The following is a 25623-nucleotide window of genomic DNA, read 5'->3' on the forward strand; positions in this document are numbered from 1 at the left end:
TTTTCACTATTCTCGGCAAACGACAAAACGACAATCTTTTTTCTGTTCCTGTTTCGGCGTTCGTAGAAAATCCGTATTTCTTTCTTCACACTGACACGCGAATTAACCTACGTTCGAACGACACCGAGTCAACAATCTTCTCTTTTCCCCAATGAAATACTAGCTTTTTTCTTTTCTTTTTTTTTCTCAAATTCAACTGCGTCTGAATTCATATATTTCACCTTTTCGTTTCCTATCGGTCGGGTTTCAAGTTTGAGTGTCGGTGACTTTTTACATACGCACATGCCACCATTGGGCGGTTGTTTTTATGACCGTTGTCACAGATTAGTTATTCGTATAATTTGAAATCTTTGAATTACTATTCTCCTCCTCACAATGTTTCATATATGTGACCTCTGATCTCCTTCGGGTGTATCTTTTTGAATTCAGGTATGTTTCTGTTGAACTCTAGAATCTGGACGGAATTTCGAACTGTGGGAGATGACTAAATACTTCAAAATGTGTTCCCTATATTCAGAGTGAATATCTAATAAGCAAACTTCTTTTAACTATTTGTGGCCCTGTCGGTGGGGCATTAGAATACACCGACTGTCCCCCTGCAGAGGGTAAAAGTCCTTTAATGGGGGTTCTGGATATGACCTTAAACTATATCCAGTGGTGAGGCCCCAGCTTGTAGGCTTTGAGGAGTGTGAAGCCACCCTTTAATTACCATTGATCCCAGGTCCACTCTGACCCGGAGTGGTAGTACCTGTTAGGGTCCCAACTATGGGTTAAATAGAAACCAACGTGAAAACAACAAATATATTCTATTAAAAAAAATCTTTGGATTCGGCATTAAATAACCCAAAAAGGGTTGATATGCCGTAAAACAACCAACCAACCAACCAATTTAATTATTTGTTAACCTTAAAAACATGCACTATGACGCAATTTTGATTCTAACTTTCCTAAGCTTATTATAGCAACATATTGATGATTATCAAAATCTCGTTCATTAAGATATTATTAATTACATATCTTTCTACTTATTTACTTGCACACTGGGCCAGAGTTAGATCAAACATCTGCTGTGAAGAAATACCAACTGCAAAAAAACGGGGCACTATAGTCGGAATTATCTTATCGACGAGTAAGGATTGAAGGGAAGAAAAAACGTTTTAAAGTTTGAAACGAAATAATGTCATTGCTTACGAGCTATCTTTTTCCTGTAAACGTAGCAAGCTGTTAACGTAGACGAATAACACGCATGTCTTCTGCCTGAAAACTGAACAAGATTTCCGAAGAAAGACAGCATACAGCATTTCGCGTTCGGCGAGATTTGACGAGAGTAGATTGTCTATTTAACGTGCTAAATCCGGGCACCCGGTTTCGGATGATAGAAAAGTGGTTTAACGTCGTCCATACATAAGAGAGTCCTTTTACTTCCTCCTCCAAGACTCACCCTCGTTTACACATTCGCTGTCCGCTATAGCTCTATTAAATTAATTGTCATTCGAAGCTATTTTTATGAAATTTGCAAAAAATAGAGTCAACAAATAATGCATAAGAATATAATTTCTATAATGTAAATCTCACCTGTCTGTTTAAATGTATGTATGTATGTATGTATGTATGTATGTATGTGTGTATGTATTTAAGTATGCGGGTAACCTACTACTTCAGGAAAATGAACGCCTCTGCCTTGCATAGTTTCAGGTCACCCTTGGGCAAGGTGTAGTACCTGTTAGCCTCCCTCTCTTGTTCTGGAGGGTTACTATATTGTGAGAACTAGGGATATATAAATACATATGCATGTTTGCTTGCTTATGTGTATGTGTGTGTGTCGGTAATAAAACATGCACACAATGCCACTGCTTAGTCATCTCACTATATCAGTTTGTCACCGTGCGACCAGTGGTAGGGTGCGAGACGGTACAATATCTGTAGCACACGCATGTTGTGTCGCGATCTTTATGTGCAGATATCTTTCGAAGAAGAAAAAATATATATATATATATATATATATATATATATATTTTCAAAAATACATGAAAATAAATAATCAACAATAAAGCAAGGGAAAGATGGTCTTCTTCTGTCAAGAAGTGACAATCACCATGTATGTATGTATGTATGTATGTATGCATGTATATATGTGTGTGTGTATGTATGTATGTATGTATGCATGTATGTATGTATGTATGTATGTATGCATGTATATATGTATGTATGCATGTATGCATGTATATATGTGTGTATGTATGTATGTATGTATGCATGTATATATGTATGTATGTATGTATGCATGTATATATGTATGTATGCATGTATGTATGTATGTATGTATGTATGTATGTATGCATGTATATATGTATGTATGTATGTATGCATGTATATATGTGTGTATGTATGTATGTATGTATGTATGTATGTATGCATGTATATATGTATGTATGTATGTATGCATGTATATATGTATGTATGCATGTATGTATGTATGTATGTATGTATGCATGTATATATGTATGTATGTATGCATGTATATATGTGTGTATGTATGTATGTATGTATGTATGTATGTATGTATGCATGTATATATGTATGTATGTATGTATGCATGTATATATGTATGTATGCATGTATGTATGTATGTATGTATGTATGTATGTATGTATGTATGCCTAAAACTTTCGACAGAGGCGACGGATTTTCGCGGGATCGGTATCGTTTTGAAGCTCGACTCTTTGGACAAAAAATATCGAAATATTGGCTAAAGACATTAATTCCTTCACCCTCAACTGGGCGCTTTTCTACAGGGAGGGTCGCTTTTTTCGCTGATATTTTCGAAAGTCATCTCCTCTTTTCGATTGGCTAGCCTTAATTTAAACATACGTCACCAAGTTTGGCGCGTGGCGCAACAGAAAAGACGTCACGTTTTTTTCGCGTTTTTGTTTTTCCTCCTTCGCGGTACGGGTTTGAGCCCGTTACCTACTACCACTTCTTTTTTTGTTCAACCCCCCCAAACATCTGGGCAACGCCAGGCACCCAGGCTAGTATGGAATATATATCAAATTTGTATTATCTTTTTTTTTTTAAGGAATTGCCACGAGGCATTTTTACTAAAGCAATTGTCAGTACTTTTTTTTATCAGATTGTATATTTTTTGTAATAAATTTAACTCAAATGAGCGTTAAATTATAGTGAACCATACAATGTATAACTTATATACGTATTCACTAGAAAAAAAATATAATACATGCGAGGGGTCAAATACAAGATAACTCGTAAACATTCCATTCAATATGTGCTATTTTGAGATTCCACCTAAAGTTAAAGTACGTGCCGAGAGCGCATTGACAAATAAAAAAAAGAAGTTCGTTACCACAAGTTTACTAAGGCTAAGCAAAAGCCAAGTTACGAGTATACTCGCAGTTAGTAACGAATGTGTTCGACAATTTCAAGTTTTCACTCTATCGATCAGGACACAGAAATATTGCCTCCGTTTCGAAATAGTTCTCTTTCTTTGACGACAAACAGAAAAGACAAAACCGAAGTATCATAACAGATACTATACTTTCAATTATTTATTTGCAAAACAAAACAAAAAAAAAACGCGTATTAGATATAAGGCCCTCAAAATAGTGCGGATGGGGATGTTATTGATCCCATACTTACTTAAAATATTTCTGTGTGAAAATACTTCTTATTATTTAAGTAAAAAAATCAGAAAAGTAATTCGCTTTAGGTATTTTACTGTTATACACAGACTGGAACGGTAAAATTCCATTTCCGTTTGATTAAAAACGGTTTTCTTTTTTGTTGCAGACCATCGTTTAGTTGACCAATTGTCTAAAAATCCCAAGAGCGAAAAGTGACACAATGTTCAATGAGCGAGATCGGATATGTGCAGTTGTACAACTCATGCTCTCTTCCGATCCAAATTATGACAACAGGACCATTGTCAGCACCCTCAAAATGCATCGCTGGAATGCCGGGAACAAGAGGGACGTGGCCAAAGTGGAGAAAAAGTTCCGGCCATGGTTATGGCGTTGGTGTGCTTTCAAATGATAGTCACATCATGTCACCTCACATCATGGAAGTCGGCTTGAAAGTCAACACCAAAATGTACCTGGATGTGCTATCTATTATGGATTTAATCGTTTTATGAGAAGTGTATATAACAGTTATATATAAACGACGAATGATTATACCGTGTACATGTTTTATAGTTGCCCATATAATTAATGTTCCAATATTTCGTGTCTATAAATGTGTGTAACGTAACGTGTTCGTCTCTAGTGTTCGCGATCGTGTATATATATATATATATATATATATATATATATATATATATATTATACGAATATATATATATATATATATATATATATACTAGAATTTCAGCCCGGCGTTGCCCAGGTGTTTGGATGTGTATGTTGAGCAAAAAAAAAAAAGTGGTAGCGCGAAGTTGGAAAAGAACGGGCAAAAACCTGACCTGTTACGACCACCGCCAAATCGGAAGTGACATTTTTTAAAATTAAGGCTAGACAATCTAAAGGAGAGGATGACTTTCAAAAATATCGACGAAAAAAGCCCCCCCCCCACCCTGTAGAAAAGTTCCCAGTTGAAGGTTAAGATATTAATTTTTTTAGCCAATTTTTTTATATTTGTCGTCTAAAAAGTCGAACTTAAAAACGATACTGATTTTCGTAAAATCCCTCGCCTCTATCAAAAGTTTCAGGCAGACATGCAAACATACATTCATATATACATTTATATATTGGTAACTAAAAATTTTCGACCCAAACCGATTAAAAAGTTTGCCCTATCTCTGAATATCCTTTATGTCAAATTTCAAATGATAGACCAGAAATTGCCTGAGTAGTTTGGTAGAGACTGCAGAGGTCAATTTTTTAAAATTTGACCCCTATTATGACCACTTAACATTTATTGTTTTGGGCTCAAATCGAGTTATTAAGTTAGATCCATGTCCAAGGAACCTATATCTAAAATTTCAAGTGTTTAGATCCAAAATTGTTGTAGGAGTTTGGTAGAATTCTCAAAGGTCAAATCCCCTTAACAGCCAAATTTTTGGCCGAAAACCGATCTCGAAGATTTTCCCAAATCTCAGTGACCTGTATATCAAATTTCAAGTCTGTAGACTAAAAATTGACAGAGTTATTGCGAAGGAAAATGTACGCAAACACACAGACAGACAGACAGACACGTTCACTTTTATAGATATATAGATATATATGTAAACATATATATTATATATATATATATATATAAAATATATATATGCGCGTCTCCAAAATTGTGTTACGTATTCATCTCTAGTGATCGTCTATATAATGTAGTAAACAAATTGAGCTTAGGCGTTTGGACAATGTCTTGTTAATTCACATACCCATTTTAGCAACAGCAAAATAGCGTAATAGTTAGGAGCGCCGATTATCGCCCAGGCGGTCAAGTTTCAAACCTGGCTTGAAGTAGTTGCTTGTCTAGCCTCACTGATGAACTGTGATACAACGAAACAGTTCTAAATTTCTCTATCTTTTGCCGTGGAGAATCCACTGTACGTGTTGAAATTTTAAAAAAATGCAAGTTTTACTTTTTTAATATCTCAAGTTTGATGTTTATTTTCTCAAGTGATAGTTCATTTACTTATAGTAAAAACATTTCTTTATATATTACTCGGGCAACGCCGGAACACGGGTACTGCTAGTATAGTGTATAAGCGGAAACTGAAAACCGGGTTTTTTTTTCTTGTTTGGGGAAACCCGTTTACTAAACTTCTTTGTATTTGTTATATGTTGTTTATTCGTTCTGCGGTCATAGGTACAGTTTGGTTTTATTTATGTCGTATGAGAAAAACACATGTTTTCAAATAATACATCAATTTAGAAATCCGTCTTTAATTCTATGGTAATTCATCAACTTTTTCCTTGACTTATTTAATGAGTTTACATTAAATAGCTATGTATATCTAGCTATATAATATTTATCATCGTATTTTATCATGATTATACCGGATCCATCGTTGGGCATCAAAGCTAAAGTCAATCAAATCTTGAACCATAACTGTAGTGAGTAAGAATGTGTTCCAGTACTGGGAGTTCCACAAGCGCTTGTTGTGTGTTGTTGTTGATTGTCGTTTGTTGTTAATTTATTACGTATGAATCAGATGATTATTGTAAACTTCCGTTTTCCCAATGTCTTTCTCGTAAATATTCATCATATAAAGATATATGATAGATACTGAAAAAAACACACACAAAAAAACACATATGGTTGCAAACATTTCTAAGTGAAAAAGTTTCAGTTGAAAGAACTGGATTAGAATTTGGCATAGCCAGTTTGACGGTCAACGTGGTAACTACGTAGCTATTGTTACCTCTCTCTTGTCTTTGCTGGTCATTCTTGTGGATGGTTATTGACTGTTCTTCCAAACTTCATTCCTACTCGGTTCAAGATTCAGGATCGCAGTATTTTCTTTAAATATTCGTGCCATGTTAGGGATGTGCTATGTTCTCTGTGTTCTTGGATAGCCCCCCCCCCACATATATGTATATTATATATATATATATATATATATGTATATATATATATATATATAATTATTTCACCGCCAAACAATGTCGTAGCTCACAAGAGCCATGACAGCTAATAAACTGTAAGTCCACGACTCGAATTTCGCCTTCATTTGGGCTCATCAGTTGGATATATTCAAACTCGGGATTCGCAACACGAGCCTCTTGCGTGCAATAAAAGCGCTCTGCAACCTGAGCAAACCCTTCACACTTGGATTTCCGGTTTGTGTGCTGTCATGCTTCTTGTGAGCTGCGACGTTGTTTGGCTGTGAAAATAATTATATAATCTCTCACATTCTTATATATATATATATATATATATATATATATATATATAAGTGAAATTATCTGTCTGTCGGTGTGTCTGTGAGTGTACATTTCCCTACCAAACTACTTTATCAATTTTCAGTCTACAGACTCGAGATTAAACATTAAAAAAGTTATTTCACGCGGTTAATGGTAACCGATTGGATACGGTCTTTGCTAATCGAGCCAGAGATGGCTCGTGTTGCCGAGTTCGAATCTGTTGACTAGCGTTAATTGTGACACCCTGCACTGAAGATTCCCGAAAGGATGAAGCACTAGTGTTTGTAGGTAATTAATTATTATAGTAAAAAAATAATTATTACAGCCCCTTTAAGAAACGCGTTTCTTATCATTGAGCACTTTCAGTCGAATTAAGTCGGTCAATTAAGCTCTTATGCATAGATCATGGTATAACGATTAGATCACTGTGTGACTGCGTAAAGAACATTGAAAATTAAACTGTTTAAATTATTTCACGCGGTTAATGGTAGCCGATTGGATACGGTCTTTGCAAATTGAGCCAGAGATGGCTCGTGTTGCCGAGTTCGAATCTGTCGACTGGTGTTAATCGTGACACCCTGCACTGAAGATTCCCGAAAGGATGAAACACAAGTGTCTGTAGGTATTTAATTATTATAGCAAAAAAAAAAGAAATAAATAATTTTATATATATATAAAAAAAAAATTTTATATATATATATATATATATATATATATATATATATATATATATATATAAGTCACGTTGTGTGTGTGAGTGGGTTTCTTTTCTCATAGGTTCCCAAACAGCTGAGCGTATCCTTTGGAAATTTCACATTTCAGTTTATATGTCTGGCAGTTTTCTAAGATAAGTTTTGTACATAAATTCATTCGATAAGTATCGAAAATCGAAAAAATGTAATCTGAAAAAGAGTTCCATTCTTATAAACTAGCGAGGGGTACCGGCGTTTCCCGGGTGTTTGGATGTGTGGGGAGTATAAAAAAAAAGTAAGTATGAGGATCGAACCCGAACCGTTGAGGCAATGTTGTAAATTAAAGTATGAAAAAGAAAAAACGTGCGACGTTAACCATTGTCCCACCGTGAGATGCCAACGGAAATACGGTTGAATTTTTTTAATTGCTTGGATTTGGCAGGTGCCCGTTTTAATGAGTTAATGAGGTCAAGTTTGACTGCGGGGTTTTTATTTTCCCAAGATATTATAGGAAAAAGACTAACCCACATGCGGCGAGCGACAAACGTTGAATATTTATCTTCCTGAAATCGCGCAAATTAAATAGACAGGCGAGCTTCGTTGTTAACTCTGAGATATTACGATTTATATGTTATATAAAAAGTTTTAAAAAGTTGTGAAGCGACCGACCGCTTCTCTGAAAAAAGCCTTTTGTAGACATACAGAAAAAGCGAACACAAATACAAACATACATACATATATTTATAGATAAAAAAAAATAATATTCACAGTAGATTATTTATACGTTACACCGACAAGCGAGATAATAAATCTTAGCAAATGATTTCTTCTTTTAAAAAGACAGAATTGTTGACATCCGGGGATATAGCTCAGTGATAGAGCATTCGATACAGATCGAATGATCGCAGGTGTACCTCACCATTTTATTTTAATTGTTTTCTTAATAATGAGTTCAGTTTACAATAAAAGAGGAGGCCCCATTTAAAATCGCCGCAAATCATGTTTTGTTTGCATATTTTAAACTAAACACTTATCAGAAGTGACTTCTCAGACCCAAATATTAACTGAGGTGAGATTGTAAACAAAAACAGACAGAATTTGATTAACGGAATATTATTTAGTTATATATTTTATTTTATTTATTTATATAATTTATTTATTTATTTATTTATTTGCAAATTAGTCCACCGGGCAAACTATTCCTTGTAATATATAATATTCAATAGAGCATTGATTCCATAATAATACATACGCAATCTGCATGGATTAAAATATAATATTTAAGCTAGTATATATATATATATATATATATATATATATATATATATATATATATATATATATGATTACTTTTATTTTTAGAAAAAGAAATCCAGCAGAGTGCTCAATTAGAAGGAAAATCCGAAAAATAAGAGCGTATTTATATTTTGTATTTTGTGTACAGAAAGTTGTTAGATGAGATAAGTCATCGGTACCGTCGGTTTCAAACCCGATAATTAGGACCGTTTTAGATATTCATATCAAGCTCTCTTCAGCCAATACTCATCTCTTAGAATTTTAGGATGAAAAGAGAAAACCTTAACTAAAATTTTGTAAATAGAAAATGAGAATCATCAGCTGCTTACCATATAGTTGTTTGGCAGATTTAAAAACAGGGCAGCTGTTAAATACATGACTCTCCAGTGGCTAATACCACTTTCTCCAATAAAAAAAAATGTAAAATAATGCGGTTACTACTTTTACTAATATATGAAAAGAGTATAGATAAATTAAATAAAATAAAAAATAGAAAAAGAAAAACTATTAATAAGTAAGTTTAGGATTACAAGATCCATTCTGCGACATGTCAACTAGCATAATAATGCTATGAGAATAAACATGCATAAAAGCATAAGTACCTTAGCTACCAGAAAGGCAAATAGATAAGAGTTAAGAAACCTAGTCATACATATCTAAAAACCTAATACATTATTTATTAGCTGAAGGTGGGATCTAGTTTAATCATATATATATATATATATATATATATATATATATATATATATATATATATATATATATATATATATATATAGGGGTGTGCAATAAGTAATGCCCCTGCCCGCTTCCAGTTGTCTGATCTAGCTGAAATTTTGCATGTGCAATGATTTATATCTCTACTGGTTATGTGGCAAATTACAGCTCTGAACTAATTGTGGTTTCTGTTTTACAGGTGTTTGAACTGAGTCCGGTGTGAAATGGAGCTTGTTGAATGTCGAGCAGTGATCCGGTTTTTGTATTTGAAAGGACTCACACCACAGGAGACTTTTGAGGAAATGAAAGAAATTTATGGTGACAATTCCCCATCATATCACCTTGTAAAACGCTGGCATTGTGAATTCAAACATGGCTGGAAGTCTGTGAAAACAGCCTCCTTCTGCCATTGATGAGGCTGCCATTTTGGAAGATCGGTGCATTACTATTCGCCAAATAGTCCAAGATGTCAAGATTAGTAAAGGGTATGTGGAAACTATCATTCATGACCATTTGCATATGCATAAGGTGTCTGCCAGATGAATTCCCAGGTTGTTCACACCATTCCAGAAGCAAGAATGCGTCGAGTGCTCGAGGATGAATTTGGAAATTTGCCAAGAAGATGAGTTAAAGTTTATCAAAAGACTGATTACACAGGAAGAAAACTGGGTCCATCACTATGATTCAGAAACCAAAGCCCAGTCAATGCAGTGGAAGCACTTGGATTCACCACCTCTAGAGAAGGCAAGGGTGCAGCCCTCCGCTGGCAAGGTCATGCTCACAGTCTTCTGGGACCAGGATGGAGTAGCGATGACAGATTTCCTGGCAACAGGTACCACAATTACAGGAGCCAATTATGCTTCACTTTTGAGGAAATTAAGGGAAGCTATCAAAATCAAGAGGCGGGGCAAGATCAACAAAGGTACCCTCTTCCTGCAGGACAACGCTCCGGTCCACAACCTGCATGTCGTCAGATCAGAAGCACGGGCGTGTGGTTATGAAATATCCCCATCCTTATTACTCTTCTGACCTTGCACCCTCTGACTTTCACCTCCTCCCAGTTGCTTTTGAAAAAAAAGCATTTCCCAGATGATGCAGCCTTGATTTCTGAAGTCACGTCGTGGTTGGAGGACCAATCTAGGGTGTTCTACAAAAAATGGTCTCCAGAGCTGCATCAAACGATGGGAGAAATGCATAACTCTTGGTGGTTCTTATGTAGAAAAAGACTAATAACTGTGCCAAGTTTCGTTGCTCTACTTCTATCGGAAATGGGTCAGGGGCATTACTTATTGCACGCCCCTCGTATATATATATATATATATATATATATATATATATATATATATATATATATACGATTAAACTAGATCCCTAGTATATATATATATATATATATATATATATATATATATTTAATATATATATATATATTTTTCATCCCCTTTTCCATTCCCCCTTTCCCCGTGCATCCTCATACTTTCACTACACCGATGAAGACTGAAGGATTGGTCGAAAATTATGTACTTATGAAAAAAGTTTTTTTAATTTTTTTTCATAATATTATTATTTTGTATTCCTGCACGTCACCAATTAAAAACGAATAAAGAAAAGTTATAAGCTTTTATACTTTTCGCATTCTTTTTTATTCATATATATATATATATATATATATATATATATATATATATATATATATATATATATATATATATATATATATATATATATACTTGCAGGGCGACTCAACGTTTCTCAGGATTTTAAGAGGATTATCAAATGTTCTACACTTCTAATATTTTTATTGTCATCGAAATCGATGAAATCGCTTATTCGTCAATCAAATCATTTGATTGCCTGCTCTAGTCAGGAACTCGCCGCTGTGCGCTGGGTAAAATCTTCACACGCCTCTCCGTAATGACGTAGTCCACAATTCATTGTAGTTTACATTGCACTGTAGAGAACCTACTGCCTATTTTATGAAATTATTTTTAATTTTATATAATGACTTGGATTTAAATGTTTAATTTTATATAATGTCTTGAATTTTAAAATTTTAAATGCAAAAGTCAACTACAATGGTTCAATTATACTCTAAACAGAAGCGTTCATTTTGAACGTGCATCTGTCTTATCAAAGAACCTGCTGTTCATTTTATAGGCTGAGCCATTCTGCTTGTGTGGTGATAAAACTTCTCGAATGCAGTTATGTTTGTAGGCTGCATCAAATGTTAACTTTGACCAAAATTGGACTGTTTCTTCTATAATCAGATTTCTTCGATTATCGATTTTTGATACTTATCAGAGGTATTCCGATACAAAACCTATCTGTAATCGCCCCCAGGCACATAAGGTATGTGCGTGTGAAATTTTTAAAAATTGGCTCAGCAGTTTTTGGAGCCTATAGGGAACATACTTACACACACACACACACACACACACACACACACACACACACACACACACATACAGTGCCTTTTATATAGAAGTTGAGAACAGATAAACTTCTTTCCAGTTAACGAAAAGAAAAAATGAAGAAATTTGCGTGCGGAGTTTTAACCTACTGACCACTCCCTGACAAAAATAACACGCTATCAACTTACCCACAGTAGAATTTTCACGGCCCGTTGTTCTATCATTGTTGCTAAGCGACAACACGGAAAAAATGGCTTTACTGATGATAAATAAATTAAAATAACGCTTTCAATTATGGATTATCGGGGGTATTCTGGAACAAAACTTAACTAGGATCACTCCCAGACTTATACCCTAAAGTTCTATAAGTTTTCCAGAAACATCTATTCAGTGGTTTCAGAGTCTGTAAGGAACAAACTCACACGCACAGACAATGTTGCATATATATATATATATATATATATATATATATATATATATATATATATATATATATATATATATATATATATATATATATTGATAACTCAGTAAGAAATCAAATATGACGTTAAGAATGGGCTAATTTTACACGTGATCTATGAATTAAACTTCTTTTCTTTCTTCTATATATCCTTGACGTAACCGTCCCAGGAGGCAATTGGTCTCCCCACGGGGGAAAGTCAAGACTCCCTAAATGCTGGAGAAGCCGGGCAGATATGATTTCTTTTTATTCTTTAATAATCGTTGGTGTGGCCGGGCGACGGCAAAAGACCTTGCTAAGAGAAAGATTGGATTGTGATTTTCATTGTTATGAGAATCATTGACAATATCATTTTTTATTTTTTTGTAAATTGTTCTCAGAAAATGGGATGTCTAATTCGAGTCTAAGGAAGTTTATAGTTTGAGTACAATGCCCGCGACCCCCGAGTGACCTTTTTGGGGCATGAGAGCGCTGTCAGAACCACAGGTGCACACGGTGCACACGGTGCACACGAGAAAGACCGAACATCCCATAGGGGTTACGTAACTGAATGCAATTGTCCCAGGAAGTGACACCGGTCTCACCCCTTCCCTGAGTATATGAACGGGTCCCAGCGTCGAACCGGTCAGTTAGAGAATTGAGCTGAATACAATAGAAGAGTCGCCACACCCCTCTCTTCCCGCGTCATTCCAGCGCGATACCGAGAGAAATAAACCTCTTTTGGACTAAGCGGAGTCTGTCAAAATCAACATTGAACTACGGACAATTGTATATAACTATATATGTCTGTATATCTTATCTTGAATTTAATCAGTAGAATAGAGAACTGAGTTGTTTCTTTCTTTTTTGTGCATGAAATTGCTTTCCTTCCAGCGCGACAGATCGACGAAGCGGCGACGTATAAACCCGATCGTGAAATTAAGATCAACCAAACCAAATGACGGGTTCTATTACGCGAGGACATCTTGCTGACCTACGAAGGACGAGTCACATATGTCCTTAATGTTGTATCTATAACAAGTGGATGCTTTATCTGCTTTTCTGAATTTTGGATTTTTACGTCTTTTAATTTTTTTTTTAATACGTTTAAAATGGACCAAGGAAATGAAAACTGTGTGTTTCCTTTTTTGATCAAACAATGAAAGTCTCTGATGATTTGTTCGATTGATGCCATTCAATGAAACACGTGTAAGACGCCGTAATTTAAACAATATAAATCTTAACTTAAGTGTATATGCCTATATGATCTTCATATATATATATATATATATATATATATATATATATATATATATATATATATATATAAGCGAAAATGTGTGTATGTATGTACGTTCGCTTTTTGTGTATGTCTATAAAAGGCTTTTTTTCCGAGAAGCGGTCGGTCGGTCGGCTCACAAATTCTTAAAATTTTTTATATAACATATAAATCATATCTACGAGTTAACAACGGAGGTCGCCTATCTATTTAATTTGCTCGACTTTGAAAAGATAAATATTCAACATTTTTCGCCCGCTGCATGTGGATTAGGCTTTTTCGTCTAATAAAAGCGACACTAATTCTGGCGGTATTTCTCCGATCGCCATCGCCGGAAATGTCCGAAAGCAATCAGCTTGGATAAATATGAAAATGTTCCTTATATAAGACTATTGCTATTCAATTTGGACAAATCCCTTGTTATAGTGAGCTGGTGCCCCCCCCCCAATATCTTGGAAAATAAAATTTAAAAAAAGCGTTCCCGCAGTAAATAAAATACTGTCCCGCAGTCAAAGTTGACCGTATTAAGTCATTAAAACGGATACCTACCAATTCTAAATACTTAAATAAAGTCAAACGTGTTTCCGTTAGTATTTCGCGGTGGCCCAATGGTTAACGTCGCACTTTTTTTTCACACTTTGATTTCCAACTTCGCCTCAAGGGTTCGGATTCGATCCTAAAAACTTACCTACCAAAATTTTTTTAATCCCCCCCCCCGACACAAACACCCGGGTGTTTTGATTTACCCCAAACCACACACACCTCCAAACACTCGGCAAACGCCGGGTACCCCCGCTAGTATATATATATATATATATATATATATATATATGTGTGTGTGTGTGTGTGTGTGTGTGTGTGTGTGTGTGTGTGGGTGTGTCCATTGGTTCTTGTCTGTATGTACGTTGTTTAGCTAAATATTTCGATACAATATGTGCGAAGCAAATTTTCCGGTGTTATCGAAAAATAGAATAAAAATTGTAACATCGTTTTATTAGCTGAAGGTGGGATCTTGTTCAATTGTATAGTATATAATATTACGAAGTAAAAAAACTGCAAGAGGAGAAAACAAGCTTTCATTTTAAGAGTTTAAAAATTAAAAATGAGATGTCACGTAAGCAATTCAAAGAACCAGTTGTAAAAAAACGGTATATATATATATATATATATATATATATATATATATATATATATATATATATATATATTTACTACTTTGTTTGCTGGCTTAAGCTGACTAGATACGAACAGAATAAAATTCATCGACTAAGAAACACCAGCAGCGTCTAAATTATTTTAAAATAGAAAACATTGAATTTGATTTAACATGGCCTCGTAATATCGTTTTATTAGCTGAAGGTGGGATCTAGTTCAATCGTATAGTATATAATATTACGAAGTAAAAAATTGCTATAAGGAGAAAACAAGCTTTCATTTTAAGAGTTTAAATATGAGATGTCACGTACGCAAGTCAAAGTATCAGTTGTGGAAAACCGGTATATATATATATATATATATATATATATATATATATATATATATATATATATATATATATATATATGTGTGTGTGTGTGTGTATGTGTGTGTGTGTATAGATATATATATGTATATATATGGGTATATATATGTATATATATATATGTGCATATGTATATATGTATATGTATATATATGTACATATGTATATGTATATATATGTACATATGTATATGTATAAATATTTATGTACGCATGTATATATATATATATATATATATATATATATATATATATATATATATATATATATATATACTATGTAGGTGAAATAATAATGGACGGCTCAGACAGGCCCAAAGTCTAAAAATTGGGGTAACTGAGAAAACATTCAAAGAAAATTACTTAGACGACTTTCTTCTTTTTTTTTTTTTTTTTTACTTTTTATTTCTTCGATTTTGTCCCAATTTTTTATCCTAAGCTTCGGCGCATGCGTAAAAAGTTTGTTTTTTCTTTATTAATTCCGTTTCTTCTTCCTCTTTTTTTTTTTTTTTTCATTAAATTACTTTTGACTTTGCTTTCGGTTCGCTAATGATATCCGTCTTGATTTCTATACGAGATCCATGCAAGCCGACTAATCTGACACAGGAGGGAAAATTGACACGTTCTGATAGTAGAGATTGCTTGCTACAACCTTTTTTTTTGGGGGGGGGGCTAAATGATGTATTATTTTGTTCAGTCTTCTGGGGCCGCATTTTCCAGAAAATACTTGGTAGAGTGTTGCTTTAATACCGTTTCTATACGACAGCCCGGCAATTCTAAAGAATTACCTCTGTTTCCAATCGCAAGTCTGGCATTTTTCTATTGCCACAGGAAACATTTCGAACCCTGAGACAAAATTCTAATCCTAAAAACTCCCATCGAGCTGGAGATCGAGGTTATTCTATAAAATTATCGCTTACCCTACTAGGAATTGCAGAAGTATCCATTTATTTTTTATCAGGATGTCACTGATTATTAGGATCAAAGGTCTCTCGAGGATAATTTTCACATGACTGGTGAGACAACACTTTCATAATCGGTAGTAGTAGGAATGTTGCAGAATTTAGTTATTTACGTGGACTGATCAACAAGAACTTATTTACATTAGACTTGAAAACGACCATGTGTACTGTTGTCCAGGAACCAGCAAATGTTGTTTAGTTTCAGTTGCAAAAGAGACCAAGACAAAGAATAGGAAATAACTCCAACTCCCTTGTTCTTTGTTGCAATAACTTTTATTTCCTCGTTCTCTCTTTAGCGCTGTGACGCTCTTCACGTCATCGACTTCTCGAGCGTCCTTCACGGCTGACATGTGATCTCAAACGTTATCTTGTTCCGGGCTCAACGTCTCTCCTGTGATCGTTCTCCTCTTTTTTATAGTTCTTTTCCCCACCTGTGACGTCACTTCGCATGCATTTACATCCGTGTATCCACGCTGTGTTACACATGTTATAGTTAGCTGGAAAGTAGCCCCACGTTATTGTGTTCCATAGACGGATAATTCTAGGTATTTTTTTATATAAAAACTAAAGAGGTCCTTGAAAACAATGTAGCATCAGGCCAAAAGGGAATGGGGTGGGGATGGGGGTGAATGAGGGTCGGGGGTCCTCCACTTTGTTTATTCCCTAAGCTAGTTTTTCACTCATCATTTCACTGTTTAAGCCTTGTCTCAAGAAGAATTGCTTCTCAACACCCTGGAAAATCTCACCAGTATGCTCTGTATTCTTTGGTCATCTCCCTTCTCATTACAGACCAATAAATCGTCTGTGCGCCATGATAAGTTACTGGAATCTGTATTAAATAGAGAAGTAGTCAACCATCTCATCAAAAATAACCTTCTTAGTGACATGCAATATGGTTTCCGTTCTGCTAGATCTACAGCAGATGTACTTACGGTTATATCTCATTGGGTTAGCGAATCTCTCGACAGAAGCTTCCTTTCTAAGGCTCTTGACATATCAAAGGTCTTTGGTAGGGTATGGCATAAAGGTTTACTTCACAAGCTCTTCAGCTATGTTATGTTTCCGAATCTTGTAATGAAGATTGACAATTTGAACGATTTCAATTGTTCGTGACTACTGTTTTTATCTTGAGTGCTATTCGCGCAACGTTTTGACCAATGTAACCTCCAAACATTTTCAAATATATCTTGTCTGATTCTAGAACCTTTTTGTCTGATTCTGTAATATATATGGAATTTCGAACGGAACCTTTTTATTTAATCCACGGGGGTTATGAAGCGCTCGTTCCATCCGCCATGACCGATTTGTCAAATTGACAATTAAAAATTGTATTCTTATTATCGGTCGCCAAGAGGATTGAACCTTTAATCTCCAAAATAACTCTAATTTACTTAATGCTTTATCTGCTATGCCACGGGTTCTTGATTTCGAAATTCTATGCAGATTCCAGAGTGCGACAGAAATATTTATTAGTTCCTCACTATACACCTTAAGAAGGTCGTAAGTTATATCGACCGAAACGTTGTAACAAAAAGGTCCAAAATGAGAGCAGTAGTCCGAATGGTCCAAATAAAGTTCATATGTAGTTTATTTGGATAATTCGGACCGATTAGGCTTCAATGACTCCAGAAATAATAAGCAAATATTAAACAAATGAATTTGTATCAAATTTTGGTGTCTTTGAGTTGGCCTGAGCATATTGTAAACAAATGAAAAGTTAAACTGAGTTATTTTGTTTTTCGTCACAAGCTCGATTTTGAATATAGATAAAAATGTATTTTAAAAAAATGGTATTACATATGTTTTGTGAATATTTTTTTTTTATTTAGAAAACTTTTGATTCAATAAATAAATCATTGTCCTTATTTATTATTATTATTATTATTATTATTATTATTATTATTATTATTATTAGGAAACAAGCGGACAACAGAAGATATTGTGTTTTGAAAGAAACAGCTTACCTTGTATATAATAATGTTTTTCAGCTGTTTTCACTTGTGAAGTAATCCATTTCGGCTTCCAGTTAATGCCGGTTATCAGGAGAGAAAACGGACCGTTTTAGGGCCTTCCTCATTTTAGTTTATTTTTTCGTAAGCTTGTATATAATCGTGTTTATCGTTTTTTTTTTTCTTTTCGTAGAGCATTTAATTTCATTTCTTAGTTTATTCACTCATAGATTTGTATATAATCGTGTTTTTTTTTTTTTTTGTGTGGGTTATTTCATTTCGACCTCCAGATAATATCGGGTCATCAGGAGAGAATACGCACCATTTCTGGGTCTTCCTCTCTACAGCTTGTTCGTATATCGCCCCCCCACTCACTGATGCAAGACCCGATTATCTTAATTGCATTTGAATAAACTGCGCAATACAATAAAAGTGACGTTTAATAATTTAGCGTTTCCTGAATATTCGTATATTCAGGTTGCGTACGTTTACAAATTATTTCATTCTCTACAATTATTGATGCTCCGTTGTGGGATCTTTGAAACCCAGTATATTCATCATTACTTATTTTTTTTATTTCATCCATTATTTAATAGGAAAGGCAATATTTATCTTGTATCTTCATTTTTTTATTTTGGGAGTCACCACTTATCAAGGCCCGAAAGCCACTAGTGGCTGTGTAGTAATTATTGATAGTGTAAATTGGGTATAAAATCGATTATTTATGTGGAAGGCTCAACAAGAACTTGTTTACATTGCATTTGTTAGCTACCTTGTTGTATTCAACCGCGAAACAGGTCAGCGGAACAGTGTTCCACGGGCAGGCAGTTCTGGGAAGAAAATTTTGTTCATGTAATCTGAGTTTAGATTTAGTCAGATAGAGAACAGGGGGAATCATACATAGTGCTTGTAGCTAGTCGAGTGTTTTTTTCTGAAAGTTTGGCAAAGGGTGCCACAGATTGGAGTTCAGTGAAAAAGCATTACCTGCTAGGTTTCGAAGCTGGTCCTGAGCTCTATCAAGGCAGGAAATAGTGCGCCTAGCAGCTCTGGCCAGATGTGGCAACAGTATTCCATTTTAGGATATACCTGGCTCTTATAGAGGTAGAGGAGTGCGTCGGCAGCGAGATACTTACTGAAGCGGTAGAATGATCTAACTATTTTTTGTAGCGATCGTGGCAACAGATTATTATTGTTGGCTTATAACTACCCACCTTCATTTAAAGGAGAAAGTAATACTTGGGATAATAGTACTAAGTAAACAGAATAGATAATACGCTACACCACCCACCTCCCACCCCCGAAAAGAAGAGGGAATATCTGTAAGAATGCTATCATGACCCACGAACATATATTACAATGCGCCTCTCAAAAAGGGGCAGTTATTCTTAAGAGAATGTATCATGATAATAGAACAGATACTACACTACTCATCTACAAAAAGATGGAGGTAATGCCTGGAGAGATGTCATCATCTCTGACGAACATATACGACAATAACACTCAATGGTTATAACTCGATTATATAGGTAGCACTCACAAAATAAGGTCCAGAGCGTGTTTGTCCCCGGGGTTATTTCTTTGAAAAAACACCTTTTATATAAACTAGCAGTCCACCCGGCGTTGGCCGGTCATAAAATACACATGAATATTATATTTTAATAAATGCAGATTTCTTCTTTATTATGAACAGAAATACCGTAAGTATTAAACGTAACGTTGAATCTCTTTAAATAAAGATGAAGTTTTAAAAAAATAACGAAAAGAAACTGAGACATGTGCATGTGAGTATTATTAGGTTGGTGAAAAAATAAGTTTTTTTTACGTTCAACTATATATATAAAAATGACATTATTTTTGCACCAACCTATTATGTTTTTTTTTTCTCTAAACCGGTTACTTCTTGTAAGTAAAAAAAAGAAAGAAAAATCGAGCTGAGATCGAAACCAAAACCTAAAGACAGTGAAGTGAATAAAGTTCTATTGCCTGTAGACCAACATGACACGATCTTTAAAAAGTGTTTTCAAACTGCTTATTCTTAACATAAGTAATCTGTAACGTAAATTATTCACGCATGCGCATTTGTGAAACAGCAAACATAAAAGTTCGATGACTCCCACGTACCAATTTTTTTTTTTTTAATTTTGACCCCTTTTAAGCCCTTTTCCGGACGAAAACGGATTTAAAAGTGTTTTACATGTTTGAATACTGTATATACCAAATTTCAAGATCCGTTGAGTATATAGGTTGAGAAGTGTCTTCACACATACATATCCTCACTTTTATAGATATATAGATGAAACAGAATTAAGTTTTAATGATATAAAAATTTAATCCGTTTAGTTGGACTGTAGATTTTCAAAAGAGTAATTTATTTTATGTATATTGTTATTACTTGAAAACATCTCTATAATAATTATAACTTCTTTCTTTCAGATTATTAAAGCATAATTTTTTTTTGCAATATTTACAATCATCTTGAGGCGAAAACGACCTTCGCTAGTCAACAGAAAGAGAGCTATCTTCCATCATGATAATGCTCGTCATCATACAATTCTATTGGTCAAAAATCTTGTCCTGTTCTACATGTTTTCCTGATCCAGCTTTCTCACATTATGTTGTGGCGGACTTCCTGTGTTACCTACGAAATAACTGACCCATGTACAATACATACCGGAAGACAACACCATAAGAAGGGATTCGATGTCCAGTTGACTAACCGACGAACCACACTCACCTTTGTATGTTCCTGCCAATGCATTTTCTTACTCTATTTCCGTGTTCTGTTTTCACTGTGACCCTTTAAACAGAGTCATAAAAATAATCAAACCTTATTTTAAAAAAAAAACAAAAAAACTCTGAAACATAAAGTACGAACCTGGTATCGTTCGAAAAATCGATCTCCCGAATACATAGTATCGTTAATTATTTCATTTAGAAATGTCGTTTTGTTTAAAGAGGGGTCAGAGAAACAACCTTGGTTTCGACATGATCGATTCGCTGTTTCATTTTGAAAAGATAAATTTACAGCGTCGTAACGTATGTCCCATCGTGGCCCGATCGATAACGTGTTTGCTTACGAATTTTAGTTATACAAGTTTGCGCTCAGCATACGGAGTTTTTTATTTTGCTTACAAAATTTTGCTTTTGGTTTGGCTTCTGGCTGATGGCACCCAAGTCCCATTTTTTTAAAACTAATTCTACAAATTAGGATATAATATTTAACCGTATTTAATGACCGGGCAACGCCGGGCTCCCCTTCCACTAGTATACAATAAATTACGGAAGACAAAGCCGTAAGAAGAAATTCGATATCCAGTGAACCAACTAAGGTTGTTCGTCGGTTGGACGAACACCACTGACTTTCGTATATTTCTGCCAATGCATTTTTGTTACTCTATTCCCGTGTTGCGTTTTCCTCGTGGTTCCTTAAATGGGGTTATAGCATAATAATCTGCAAAAGCTGAAGATAAACTATGGTCAGTAGGTCAAATGACTTTATAATAGTAAGTGGGCAGACAAACAAACTATCCGACACATATCTATCCAAATAAGTAAACGATTAACATACGACTGATTAACAAATATCATAAGGCTCATTCTAACAAAAAAAGCTCCGAAAATAGTTCATTTAAAATCAAAATAAACACGAAATATGTTTATCGTTAGATAATAAGCTAAAAATATTTGTTTTTAATGAAAACCTGATAAACCTATTCAATGCAATTTGTTATCGGAAATTTATATTAAACAAGTAGGACTTATTTTTTATCATTAAAAAATAAATAAATAAAAATAAATCAAAACGAAGGACGCTTATGCTCATGAATTTAACTAAAGTTGTAGAGCCACTAAAACGAGAGTAGTACGATGAAAACGAGTGCCTCAGAATGTTTTTTCTACATAGTCACCAACATTCTCATTACACTTTTGCCAGTGATGAACGATGGCTGTGCATGTGCGTCTGGGGCGCGCTCTATCATAAGAGGTTCAGACCAAAAGTAAAGCCTCCTATTTAAAATGTTGAAGAGCTACGAAAGCAGGATTGATACCGTTAAAACCTTCTCTGTTCCAGAATATATTTTTCTACATAGTCACCCCCATTCTTAATAAACTTTTGACACCGATAGAAAATTACTGTACATAGCTGTACGGAACATGCTTTGTCATACAAGGCTTGTTCCACAATTAAAACTCCAAAAAATTTTTAAACTAAAATATCTGTAGAGCTACGAAGACGGGATTGGTACCATTAAAACGAGTGAACTTTTGTGCCCCAGAACTTAGTTTTTTACATAGTCACCAAAATTCTTAATTGCAGCGAAGAACGATGGCTGTGCATAGCCGTCCGGTGCCGTTTGTTTCAAAAGTAAAGCCTCCTATCTTTTAGCTAAAACATTGAAGAGCTACGAAGACTGGAGTAATACTATTTAATTAAGCGACTTTTATGCTCCAAAGTTTATTTTTCTACATAGTAACCAGCATTCTCAATGCACTTTCGCTAAGAATTCAATGACACATCTCTGCTTCTGACACACATCTATGATAAGGGTTGCTTTCTTATTGTCTCATACCGTCAATATATGCAACAGAGAGAGGAAACTTTAAAGTCATGAATGTATACATTTCAGTCATCATGACAATGCAATTTTCTATCCACTCTCATCAATTCGGGCGGAACAAAAAAATAATAGGCGGTACTTTTGGAGCAGTCTTCTTAAGTTTTTTGGCGTTTTTGGTTTCTTTAAAAAAACAAACGAAACTGATATTTTAATCTAAAGCTTGGGAGACTGGTCATTGGATCTAACATCTTTTACGGGCGCTTATTGTCATGTAACGGTGAATCATTTCAATCTACGTACTCACTGATGAAAATGATATATTAAACTTGTGACATATCAATTGGTAGACAGAGCTACACACAGAAATGTAAGGACGCATCTCGTTTCATCACCTCTTTAACAAACGCCGATAATAAGAATCAGTGGTTTGCTGATAAGATGTGAAGTGTTTAACTGTATTTATAGTTAAAGATAAAAGAAAATAATTCGAATATGCAAATAAAAAATATATTTTTATGCCAATCGTTCCGGGCAAGGTATGAAGCCACTTGATATAAGAAACTAAAAAGTACTACTTCAAACTCTTGCCAACGATAAATGTTATTCTGGCCTAAAAAACGACAATTCTTCCCTCTTTATCAGAAAAAATAGCTTCAAGAATGTGAGAACCAAAATGCAAAATATTCATTAAACGGCTATACAGAAATCGGTAAATTTTTACCATGTAACCAAGAGTCGTTTAATACCTAAAAAAATGAAGATCTACTGCCCGTCCCTCTAAATTGTTAGACCCAATGTGTTTCATATAAAAAATAAATAGTTTTTATATTTTTTTGGCTTGCAAATAATTTACGCCGCTAAACTACACATTTACCAAAATAAAGAATAAACGCAAGCATTAATGTTTATAAACGTTATTTTTTAGGTTCATAAAATCGTGATTTTTCTTAGGACATAAATATCTGGTGGAGAGGGTAGCAGATACTTCTTTTGGGGGGCGATTACATTTACATGTTTTTATCCGTTCTTCTATTTTTGAAATTGTTGTGGGGGTATCCACGTTACCCATGATGAAAATGATTAATATAGCAGGCGTGTTTCAAACGGAACTTCATGTCAACCCAGGCAACGCCGGGCACCCATGCTAGTATATATATAAAGTAGTAGCGTTCGTGTGTGTGTGTGTGTGTGTGTGTGTGTGTGTGTGTGTGTGTGTGTGTGTGTGTGTGTACAACTCTCCAACAGCCCAAACCACTGACCTAACCTGGCATGATTATAGCCCCCAACTAGTGGTGGTGCACACCATTTTTCAAGGTTAAGGTAAAAAGTTAAGGTCATAGGATATGTATATATACTCCCCTACGATTCACACCATTGGACCGATCATGACAAAACCTGGTATGAAGATGGTCTTCCACCTAGGGATGCTGCACACCATTTTTCAAGGGTAAGGTCAAAAGTCAAGGTCATAGTCAATGTATATATACTTTCTCCCAACCCACACCCCTGAACCGATCATGACTAAACCTGACATGATAATTGTCTCTAACCTAGGAATGGTGCACACTATTTTTAAAGGTCAATGTCAAATGTTAAGGTCAGGAGTTTGCTGTACGCTCGGGTGCCAGAGCGTAGAACAAAGTCTCGCACAAAGCGCGGATATCTTTGCTGTACACACACACACACACACACACACACACACATACACACACATATATATGTGTGTGTGTGTGCTTGTATATATGTGTGTGTGCTTGTATATATATATGTGTGTTTGTATATATGTGTGTGTATATGTGTGTGTATATATATGTATATGTGTATATATACGTGTATATATATGTATATTGTATATAGATATATGTATATGTGTGTATGTATATATATATATATGCATATGTGTATATGTGCGTGTATATGTGTATATGTGTGTGTATATATATTGTCAGGTTAGTGGGTGAGAACTGACTAAAGTGTTCAATTATAAATGAAATATCAAAATAGGGGCGTGATACATTTGTATCTGTATTATAGAAGACCAGGAAAACATCTATACCGTCAGTTATATTATAATTAACATAATTTAACTTTAGACAGAGGTTAACTTTCTCACACTATAGACAACACTTCCTATATTAATTAACATATATAATCCGTCAATAAATTACATAACAAAAATACACTCATTTAATTCAAGTTACACATCCATATTTGAATTACAACAGATATATTTGTTCCAAAAAAAGAATATGAACTGCATCATATATTTTAAAACATATTTACGGCTATATGACGTCATAACAGTAATCTTACCTTCTTTCACAACGCTATGCGCCCACCTTTTTTTTAATTTTCAAAGACTTTTTCCGTTTTTGAAATAGAACAAGGCAATAATTTCATTACATATAAAAATAATTTTAAATATTTATACTGGTGTTTTGTTTTCTTAATTTCATCCATCCAGAGGAATCTCGAAATAAAGATGAAACGTTGATGAACGCATAACTTGGTTTGTTCCTTTTATGGTTGGTTGGTTGTTTTTGTTTTACGGTATATCAACCCTTTTGGGTTATTTAATGCCGAATCCAGTGATTTTGAAAAACACTTTTTTAATAGAGTATATTTGGGATTTTTTTTAAAGTCGGTTTCTATTTAACCCTTAGTTGGGACCCTAACAGGTACTACCACTCCGGGTCAGAGTGGACCTGGGAGCAATGGTAATTAAAGGGTGGCTCCACACTCCCCAAAGCCCGCAAGCTGGGGCCTCACCATCGGATATAGTTTAAGGTCATATGCAGGACCTTTCTTATATATATATATATATATATATATATATATATATATATATATATATATATATATATTATATATATATTATATATATATATATATATATTTAAAGGAGATTAGAACAATA

This window comes from Euprymna scolopes, chromosome 34 (genome assembly GCF_053919585.1).
Source record: "Euprymna scolopes isolate OS-2025 chromosome 34, ASM5391958v1, whole genome shotgun sequence".
In the NCBI taxonomy this organism is placed as follows: domain Eukaryota; kingdom Metazoa; phylum Mollusca; class Cephalopoda; order Sepiida; family Sepiolidae; genus Euprymna; species Euprymna scolopes.